We start from the raw sequence: 7,324 nt of genomic DNA, 5'->3' as shown, positions 1-7,324 counted from the left end.
GATTTAACTAGTTCTGATACCAACTTGATACGCACTCGCCTCGGTTGAGATTTGAGTAGTAATATTTGCCCGATCATAAATCGAGTAAGTTAACATTCTTTCGAGAATGGTTGTATGGAAAGAAAGAATTAGGCTCAAAATGGTTCAAAGTGGTTATTGGATAAATAGGAAATGGTGGATGGAATTTGGTTGAGGGTTCAAGTATGAACTAACACAATCTTGGCGTGTTAACCCGTAACTTATGAGAACACCTAGGTTGGGAATGCGATGGAAGGATAATTGGATAGTTGATAAAGACCTCAACCCGCTATCAAAGATGATAGGAAACTCAGTATAATTTGAACGCCGCACTTTAGAAACAAGGTGATAAATTCAAACAAAGACGGGTTGACGCCACAAGGGTTACTTGATAAGTCAGACAAGTCTTTGAAGAACAATGAGAGTTGAAAACAAACTCACAAAATAAGAAAAGTTCATAAAATGTTCATTAGCCTTTTACAAGAGACAAACTACTCATATTTATAGCCTAAACAAAGAGTAGCCGAATGGCCATATAAAATGCTGAATGGATGACTTAATTAAGCTAGAAAGGGGCTGGAAGTTTCTTGGTAGCTTCTTGGACGTCCTAGAACCTTCCTAGCTTGGAAAACATCAATAGACACCTTCTAGATGATGATTATTTAGCTGAGCGTTGATAGAGTTGTTAGGGTAGCTGAATGGTGTTGTCCATGTTCGACCAAGGTGTTTAAAACTAGCTTGATTGCTTCTTAAATTTGCTGCTTGGTTGAGCTAAAAGGACTCAACTTTAATGAGCATTTTTGGGCATTCCAACAGCCTTAAAGTGTGAAAGGCCGAATATGTATTGTCCTTAGGTGTGAAAACATGGAACCGATCAGCCATTGGTGTGAAAAGAACCTTCAGAAAAAAGTGAACAAAAAGATGCTACTTAGGGGAGTTGGTCGGCCATCCTTGAAGAGATAAATCACCACCACTTTTGGCCCTTGGTGTCCACGAAGAGGTGCCTTAGACAAATTAAATGCTAGCAAATTAATTGAGTTAGGACACCATTAATTCGGCTAAGGGTAATTTAATTAGCAGCAGCTAATAGATTTGTCCCTAAACTAGACACATTAAAGTGATGTCCTAAACTAGACACATTAAAACTATGTATTAATATAAGACATATTTAATACATTAAAATAAAATGTCCAGATTTAAGACACATTAAATTAATTAATTATTTGAGCTGAAATTTAACTAATCAACTAACACAACTAATTAAATTTATTCTAGCAACATAAATGCATTAAGTAAAATAAATTGAAATCAACTTAATGAGCTAGCTTTTGCGTCGAATTTAGCTCCCTTGAGCTGAAATGAACTAAGTCAGCTTGTAGAACGTTGCAAAATGAGCTACTTGAGCTGGTCATTTGACGTTGGGCCATTCCTTTTATCCCAAATCAAGAAATGTAACTTGACAAAGCTTCTTGAAACCTCTTGGCACCAGCTTGAGTGATTGGTCCCAATGGCAGCTCCATAGTTCGCGGGCTCGCATCATTAACTTATATACAAATTCATTCTTAAACCATGATACCAGAACATAACTACTACTATCAAACTAGCCTATACATGCCATATTTACATAAGTTCATAAGTTCAAAATACCAATCGAAAATTGGATAATGTGACGTGCAACTCTGACTTATCCGAAACGAGCGAGCAACGAGCCTCTATAAAACATAGAAAGAGAAACAGAGTAAGCTTATAGCTTAGTAAGCCCGTATAACTCAGAATTAAATTTACCATTTATACATAATCAAAGCAATACTATTATGCAACCAATTCAATTAACCAACATCTAAACACACATATTCATCCAATGTTAGTCATTGTAAACATACATGAAATCATCCATTAATACAAGGTACATGCTAGCCAGATTAAGCTGCAACTAGCTTAAAAACGTAAAAGGCATTGAAAACGGATAAGATCAGTACCTTAATTGCTCACTCAAGCTTGGCCGAATGTATGAAGTAAAAATGGTGTTTATTTACCTTAATATTTTGCAAGAAGATGAATGGAATGAAAATTTTGGTTTTGTTTTATTAATTATTAACTTAATAACTAAATTACTAATATAACCTTATTATAATTCATCCATATATCATGTAATTCATGGAAATGAATGTCCACTAACTTATATTATCAACTTAAAGACTTATAATATTAATTTCATAGCCAATTGAGTCATTTAACTAATAGATATCATATTTTACGCATTACGCGATTCAGTCCTTTTTACTGAATTAAGCATTTAAACAATAAAATTTCTTTACGAAACTTTCACATAATTAATCTATCATGCTGTAAACCTTATTAAAATAATAAAATAAATATTTTGACTTTGAATTTGTGGTCCCAAAACCACTGTTTTGATTTGACCTAAAAACGGGTTGTTACAACTCTCCCTCTTTAGGGATTTTCATCCCAGAAAATCTTACCGGTGAAGAGGTTAGGGTACTATTTTTGAATAGCTTCCTTGGGTTCCCACTTAGCTTCTTCAATTCTGTGTTTATGCCAAAAAAACCTTCACAAGAGCTATACGTTTATTCCTCAAATTTTTAATCTCCCGAGCCAGAATCCTGATCGGTTCTTCGTTATACGATAAATCAGACTGTATCTCTACATTAACGGGAGAAATTACATGTGAAGGATCCGATCTGTATCGATGTAGCATCAAAATATGAAAAACATTATGTATCTTTTCTAGCTCAGATGGTAATGATAGTCGATATGCTACAGGCCCTATTCTTTCAACAATCTCATACGGCCTGATGAATCGCGGACTTAATTTTCATTTACGGTCGAAACAGAAAATTTTCTTCCATGGTGACATTTTCAAGAATACTCGATCTCCGACCTGAAATTCTATTTCTTTATGTTTTAAATTTGCATAAGATTTCTGTCAATCTGAAGCTGCTTTTAAATTGTTGCAAATTACTTTCACTTTTTCTTTAGTCTCTTTGATCAATTCAATCTCGTGAATCTTTTTCTCACTCAATTTAGTCCAATATAACAGTGTTCGACACTTGCGACCATATAAAGCTTCGTACGGTGCCATCTTTATACTCGTTTAGAAACTGTTGTTATAAGAAAATTCAATCAGAGACAAGTATTTCTCCCAGTTACCTTCAAACTCGAGAATGCAACAACGCAACATTTCCTCAAGTATCTGTATAACTCTTTCAGAGTGACTGTCTGTCTGGGGATGAAAAGCTGTGCGAAAATTCAATTTCGTTCCAAGAGCTTATTGTAATTTCTTCCAGAATCTTAACGTAAATCTCGAGTCTCTATCGGAGATAATAAACAGTTGTACACCAAGTAATTCTACAATTTTAGATAAGTACAATTTAGCTAATTTATCTAGAGAGTAATCCGTATGTACTGGTATGAAATGAGCAGATTTTGTTAGTCAATCAACAACAACCCAAATAGCATCTTTCTTTTTCAAAGTTAAGGGCAGTCTTGATACGAAATCCATAGTAACTCTGTCCCATTTCCACTCAGGAATCAATACAGGCTGCAGTAAACCAGATGGTACTTGATGTTCAACTTTTACTTGCTGACAAATTAAACATTTCGATACAAACTCTGATATATCCCATTTCATTCTCGACCACCAATACTGTTGTTTCAAATCATTATGCATCTTGATACTACTCGGATGAATAGAAAAGCGACTACTATGCTCTTCCAGTAGAATTTTCTGAATAAGCTCTGTATTTTTTGATACACAAATTCTATTTCGGGACATTAAACAATCATCAATTCCAATATAAAATTCTGAATCAGAATTCAACTCACATTGAATTCGTTTAGACCCTAGTTGGAATAGTGATTTCGAGACCACATATTCGAGTCAGAGAAATATTTAAATATTATTTTTGATGTTTATGATATGTGAATGAGCATGTGTGAAAGTCTCGTATGAAAATTTGAAAATTTGTGTGCTTAATTTAGAAAAAGGACCTAATCGTGTAAAATGTAAAAGTTGCCTGCTATATGTTAAAAGTACCTAATTGATTTGGTTTTATTTATGAGAGGTCCTTATGTGGTAATTATTCCATTTACATGGTTAATGGACATATATGGCCTTATTACAAATGATTTTTCTATGTATTAATAAAGGACAAATTTGGTATTTTATTAATAGTATAAGTTGAATAAAAAAAGCTTAAAATAAACTCATTTTCTCATGTTCATCAACCGAAAATCACACATAAAAGAAAATAAAATGATAGCTAGGGTTCAGCTATTGAATTTCTTGATTAAGGTATAGATTTTGTTTAGTTTTTGATTATTTCTATGTTTTTGTAATCGTTGCTTCGTATATTATCGAACCCATGCCTCAATTTTTTATTTTTGTTGATAATTTTGAAATATTATATGGATGAATTCATGAGCTTTGTGATGTTATATGTTGAAATATGAAAGCTTGATGTTGGGTTTACATGTTTTATCTTTGGATTTTTGATGAATTTGAGTAATTTGGGCTAAATTGTAAAAATGTTATTTTGAGGGACTAAAATGTGAAATAAATGAAATGTATGGACTTGTATGAGAGCTATTACAAGTAAACTTTGTGTATTTTGTGATTTTGTGAATTAAGGACTAAAGTGTCAAAATGTGAAAATATGAGGGCTAGTTTACAATATGCCTTAATTGTGTGTATATGGATTGGTTTGAATGATTTAGTGAATAAAAGGGTTAATTTGGAATACATATAGATCAAGAAAAGAGGAATTCAGATTTAGACAGAGGGAAGTCGAAGGTTATTGACTAAACAATCTAAGTCGACAACTCCGAGTACGAGGTAAGTTCGTACGTAAAACATGATGTTATAAGTATGTTTTGATGCTTTGTTTATACATATATTGTATATACATTTAGTTTGGATGAATATGATGATAAATCAATGGTATTTGGCAATAAGTGTACGATTTAAACTAGCTTCGGCTATATGAGGCACTAAGTGTGCGATACCGAGATAGCTTCGGTTAATTGAGAAAGCACTAAGTGTGCGAAATTATTATAGCTTTGACTAATCTTTAAAGCACTAAGTGTGTGGATGTTTAAAGCATTGGTAATCTTTGGAAAGTCTTAAAATATCCTAACAAGAGGTGAGAATGAAAATGAATGATTACGGGAATGTTCAGGTAAGTATAATACCTATGTTGCAGATGGCATTATGCATATAAAGTTTATTGAATTGGTGTAAACTTATGGATGGTGTTGGCACGAAATTGTTAGATGAGTTGAGAATTTATAAGTATTTATGTGTTGTTGTTACATATTTTATATACTGTTGATGATTTTGGTACGAACTTACTAAGCTTTTGAAAGCTTACTTTGTGTGTGTGTTTGCATTGTTTTATAGATATTGAAGCTACTGCGAGCTCGGGGATCATCAAGGTTCATCACCACACTATCGAACCTCATTTTGGTACTTTGAAAATGTATATATATTAAAGTATGGCATGTATAAGCTAGAAGTTGTAGGATTATGTTTTGTGATGTATATAGTTAGCCATGCGATATGGCTTGGTATGGTTATGGTTATGTCATGGTTTTGGTATAAGATATGTGATGCAATATGATATATTTGATATGTTTTAGTTAGACAAAAGAAATGGTAAATGTTGGTAAGTTTTGGCAAGTTTTAGCATGAAATTGAATGATGTATAGAAAGAAATGTTTTGACAAGCTTTTGACTTATGTTTTGATATAGATTGGTAAGGTTTATAGGTATGTATTTGATTGAAATTGATATGTCATGAGTGGCTTATGTTTTGGTTTGGAAATTGGCTGAATTGGTTGTGCATATATGCTTATTTCTTTGCTTGTAGGTTAACCCAAATTGGGGTGGAAAATTGGCTATTCAAATGGCCTATTTTGGTCCACACAAGCAGAGACACGGGCATGTGTCTCAACCATGTGCGACACACGGTCATGTTACACGGCAGTGTGTCCTCTAGGATACCCTACAAATTAAAGGCAGTATCCCCTCCAGTTTTGACACGGCCTAGACACACGAGCGTGTCTATTCATCGTGTTTGGAAAACGGGCTGGCACATGGGCGTGTCGTCAACCATGTGGCCAAGTCAGTAGCCTCCCTAATTTTCACACGGCCTAGCACACGGGCGTGTCTTATGGCTGTGTGGACAAGTTAGTATGTATGCCCTATTTCGCCACGGCTTAGACACACGGGCCTGTCTAATACTGTGTGAGGCACACGGCCTATTCACACGGGTGTGTGACCTTTTAAAAGTTGAAAAATTTTTATAAGTTCTGAAAAGTTCACATGTTATCAATTTAGTCCTAGATGCATGGATTAGATCTTGTATGCTCGGTTTAAGTTTGTAATGAACATGAATGAATTGTATTTTATTGAATTGAGATGGTATTTGATATTTGATTGTTTTTATCTAAGTTATGAGTCCAGTAATGCCTCTTAACCTATTCCGAAGATGAATACGGGTTAGGGGTGTTACATTTTATTGGTATCAGAGCTATGGTTTAGTTGGTTCTAGGACTACCATAGCGTGTGTGAGTCTAGCTATACATGCCATATTTATGAACTGCAGTAGTGTGATGAATCCTGAAATTGAAATGTGCTTTTATATAGCAAATGGATCCCTAAAGAGCCGTAACAGACGATGTCGAAAGCAATGCTCCTGTTCCCGTGCAAGGGATGGTGCCATCTGATTCTCGATCGGCTATGAGTAGTTGTGATGGTAAGGCTAGACAAGCCTTCTATCAGATGATGAATGATTGGTTCACCCAATATATTATAACCAATCCGGCTGTACAACAACCTCCACCCCCGATTAATTCTCCTCAAACTCTTGTTATGCCACCAGTGAATCTGGGTCAGTTAAGTAGACCACAAGTCGATAAGATTAGAAAGTATGAGGCTGAAGAGTTTCGAGCTACAACGAGCGATGATGCTAAAAAACTGAGTTTTGGCTAGAGAACACGATAAGAGTGTTTGATGAACTGTCATTAAATCCTGAAGAATGCATAAAATGTGTTGTTTCCCTTTTGAGAGATAGGCATAACATTGGTGGAAGACTTTGACATCTGTGGTTCCGAGTGAACAGGTTACTTGGGATTTCTTTCAAGTTGAATTTTGGAAGAAATATATCAGTTAGAGATTCATCGATCAGAAACGTAAAAGGTTTGTAATATCCTGATTTTGGGCCTAGTCGGAATAGTGGTTTCGTGACCACAAAATCTGAGATAGAAATAATTATTTTATGATTAT

The sequence above is a fragment of the Gossypium hirsutum genome, chromosome A06 (assembly GCF_007990345.1).
Source record: "Gossypium hirsutum isolate 1008001.06 chromosome A06, Gossypium_hirsutum_v2.1, whole genome shotgun sequence".
Classification (NCBI taxonomy): Eukaryota; Viridiplantae; Streptophyta; class Magnoliopsida; order Malvales; family Malvaceae; genus Gossypium; species Gossypium hirsutum.
Note: the sequence above shows the minus strand (reverse complement) of the source record.